Source organism: Schistocerca gregaria, chromosome 2, assembly GCF_023897955.1.
Source record: "Schistocerca gregaria isolate iqSchGreg1 chromosome 2, iqSchGreg1.2, whole genome shotgun sequence".
Classification (NCBI taxonomy): domain Eukaryota; kingdom Metazoa; phylum Arthropoda; class Insecta; order Orthoptera; family Acrididae; genus Schistocerca; species Schistocerca gregaria.
The window spans coordinates 790,695,876-790,699,946 of record NC_064921.1 but is presented as its reverse complement, the minus strand read 5'-3'; the positions used below and the strand labels follow the sequence as shown (position 1 = coordinate 790,699,946).

General features: G+C 37.8%; 1 long non-coding RNA gene across 1 annotated transcript; it reads left to right on the top strand.

Annotated features, from left to right (window-relative positions):
- The first annotated feature begins 278 nt into the window (after positions 1 to 278).
- Positions 279 to 3,638, top strand: LOC126336495 (uncharacterized). Its single transcript, XR_007564965.1, has 2 exons — positions 279 to 339; positions 3,199 to 3,638. It is a non-coding gene; the product is annotated as an uncharacterized LOC126336495 (long non-coding RNA).
- The last annotated feature ends 433 nt before the right edge of the window (positions 3,639 to 4,071 follow it).

The window sequence follows — 4,071 nt, the reverse complement described above, 5'->3', positions numbered from 1 at the left end:
CTGGGCCTGTTACCTTGACAAATAAGGAGCAATCTGTATCCCACCAGATATTACAGACTATAGCGACCTCGACACCCAGGTCAGCAGAGAGTGGGAGAAACGTGCGAACACAACTGGATCAGTGAGGTAGCGACCTTGAGTTGTACAGTTTCTGGAGCTGGTTGGAAGTGATTACCCACTCTTCGCACCTACGGTCACCTCTCATTATTGCGAGAAGTGCTGATGATAACTTACGTGCCGTATATAAGGCGGGCTGGAGCACTCAATCCCAGAATACAGTGCCCGGTATTCACTGAGCGGAGAGCCAGAGCGTCTAATACGATGAACAAAAGGATTCTGGTGAGTAATGCTCATATCTCTAGAGAACACACGAGATGAAACTGATTTGTGAGCAGTTTGCAGCACGAATGAAAACATTCCTAGACTTCAGGAAAGCAAGCGAAACTGTACCACACAGCAGATTTAGCAAAGGCCGGAGCATACGAAATGGGCTCTGAAAAATATGACAGAGTTTCAGGCTTTTTGAGTTACAGAATCCAGAACGCTATCCTAGACGGCGAGTATTTATCAAAGATAACGTGAGGAGTGACCGTGACAGCTCGCTTTCTATGAGACTACACAACTTGTGGTCAAAGCTCGCTTACAGTGCCCCTATTTGCTTTCAAATAAATATGATTTGGAAAAGGATTCGACCTTGATAGAACACAATTTTCTTGTTCAAAAAATTGTTCAAATGGCTCTGAGCACTATGGGACTCAACTGCTGTGGTCTTTAGTCCCCTAGAACTTAGAACTACTTAAACCTAACTAACCTAAGGATATCACACACATCCATGCCCGAGGCAGGATTCGAACCTGCGACCGTAGCAGTCGCACGGTTCCGGACTGCGCGCCTAGAACCGCGAGACCACCGCGGCCGGCAATTTTCTTGTTATTTCACCCATACATTCAACTTTTGAGAGCGTTCCATTCATTATTCAGTCAAAAACAATTTGGTGTAATTTTACCTATAGTTCGGGGATGGTGATTATTATATTCGTATTATTTTTAATAAAACAGGTACTTTAATAGCAAATACTGTTAGTCATATAACTATCCGTCGTCTGCATCACAGGTGACGTTTTGGTACGGTTTGTCAACCGTAACTAATAAGCATTTCTCTGCAGATGAAATATGATAAAAACGCCTTCTTTAACAAGGAATAATGCCGAACAGCCGCACGTATCTGAGACATTCTTTATCAAGGAATATTGCCGAACAGCCGTACGTATCTGAGACATTATTTTATGTTGACCACCAGTTTCGGCATTTCAGTGAGCCATCTTCAGGGCCCTTATGCACTTCATATATAGATATTCAGATGTATCGACACTGGCATGTTGGTTCCATCAGTGTCTGGACATCGCGAATTCGTTTTTCAAGTGCTTCCTTCGAAGACTTGACAAAAACAGATTTTTTTTATTGAACTGCACTATGCTTTTCGGGCCCTGCGAATTCATTGTTAGGTGCAATTCGTCTTAATACATGCTTACTATTTTATTCAGATTTGTTGAATGATCAGCTTGTATTGAGAAACAGACACTAATTTGATTGTATAGCCCATTCCTTTCATGCATTAGAGCTGTGTGCCACGTTTTTCCAAATGTATAATATATATAGCTTCCTTCTATACATTAGCTACACTTTTCATATGCTTTTATTATATGTTCTTTGCTGCTGGCATCACAGCTTGGCATGTACAAGATTGTGATTCATTTATTGTAAATTATCAATCAGACAATCTGTTTTTACAATAACCACGTACAATATGTACATTTTTTGGACATGCCATGGCATTATGCTTCAGTGGAGAAAATATTGACATCTGATAAACCAATACTAAGTAAGTTTCTGTAATACACTTTTTATACTTTACATGAATGTATATCCAAGCTCTAAAGATGTCTAATATCTCTAATTTTGTAGGCTTCTGAAGACGAAGAATTAATTAGTTGAAACCGGTAACGTGTAATACAAATACCTGTACAACTAATGACTGAATTTTATTCTGAAGCATAACTTCCACTCTTGTGGGACGTGAAACGTATGTTCCTTTGCGAGAAGGTTTGATGTTGGGTTTTGTATTTCGTGAGTCAACTACGGAAAATATGGTAAATAATAATAAAAAATAAATGAAAGACTCAACGAACAAATAAGGAAGAAAATTTTTAACTTTTTAACATCAGTAGTGGTTGGTTTATTCTTTTTGTCATTGTACATTACGTCACTCAAGATGCACATTTGCTTATATAGTTTAACAACACTTCACAGATGTAGTTTTATGCGATATAAACAAAGATGAACTTTAACACGCACTTTCATGGGGCTGAGTGTCAACTGGGTTGATGTATACACGGAATAAATTAAAAATAAGTATTTAAAATTACTAAAATAACTATAGCCAGCGAAATCTGTCTGATGATTCAACGTAGTTTCAGGCTTTTTGATTTTATGGAGGTATATTTCTAGTTGTTATAACAGATGTAGCGTCTTAGCAGTAGTTTCATTGTGTAGAACGATCAAATTGTTTTCTCTCTTGTTGACAATTTGAATTGTGTAATTCAATAAAACACGAAAAAATTGTGACGGAATTTCTAGTAATATTTCCCTTATATTGAGTACAGCCACGTCCACAATTTCAAATTGTGGATAAAATTAAATTTCTGTGTAGTAAATTGCTTATATGAATGAAAAGATTAAAATTGAACTACTGGTATTTGGCTGGCTTTGTGCTATGTTAATGTTGTATTAACTTACTACAATTATTTATATGTACTTATTGCTGTCAGCACTGTTATGTTAGTTATGTTTTAACGTTTGTTTGTTTAGTAATACTGATTGTTTTTGAAAACAAGGAAAAAAGTTCTGTTTGGTTCGATGTATGGCGCATTGATTAGATAGCAAGGCGTAACAAGCACATAGGGGCGGTTCTAGAGAAGGAGATCTTTTTGAGCGCATTGCTAAGACGATCTTTCGTAATCTTCTTCTGATAGCTTCTTTTTCCTCTCTATTAGGTTGGCTGGCTTCTTCTAGATAATTAAGTGTGTGTGTTCTTTTGATATTTTAGTATTCTGTGCTAAGTTTTGACTGTGGGTGTTCATTTTAGTAGATGATTTTGGAGTTGTTGGGGTACTAACAGGGTTTCCCTCTCATTTTTCAGTTTTTCGGTGCTGCATACCTGCTGGTAACTGAGATGGTGGTGGTCCATGGCGTCATCCTTGGTGGCCCGCCATTTTCGCAGCATAACCCGTACAACCCTTTCTACCGCAACCCAGAGGGTCAGTACGTTGAACGGGGTGGCCAACAAGACGATCAGCAGCAGGAAGGCAACCCTCAAGTTACGTATCCTCAAACGACTTATCCTCAGTTGGCGTATTCTGCAGCGACTTATCCTCGGGTGGCTTATTCTCAAGCTATTTACCCTCAAGTTTCGTATCCTCAAGCTACTTATCCGCAACTTTACTATACAGGGTAAGCAGTATTGGAACGCATATGCTGAAATGTAAATTCCATTCAGTGGGGATCTCCTGTTCCGCATAAGTATGATACAAATTTTTGTGCTGTATTCAGATGAGTGAATAAAAAAATTGATATATTTTGCTTGTGATTTTTACTTTTCTGCAAGGCTACAGTATACAACAGCAGTTAATCTTTTATGTTTGTTTTATCCGAGTTAGTGTGTCACTAAGAACCGTGGAAGGAATAATCGTAAGTAATTTCATTAGTAAGTTACGTGTTCCATAAAACATATTCACGATAAAAGTTATGGTGTGGAATGTGTAAGCTGAACAAAAACAGAGCACATATTCTTAAAAAATGAAAAACAGTTTATACGTGTAGAAGCTGTCAATAAATGACCAGTTATTTATATTCAAGATTTCCTGTATGGTATAAGTGGAATTGTTAAGGAAAAACATCTTTAATCTATGTCTGAGAATGCTTCTGCCGTATTTACTTCAATAGGTAGATTGTGAAAGGGTTTTGTAGCGGAATGTTTCATCTCTTTCTGTGTCAAAGTTAGATCGATTAAAGA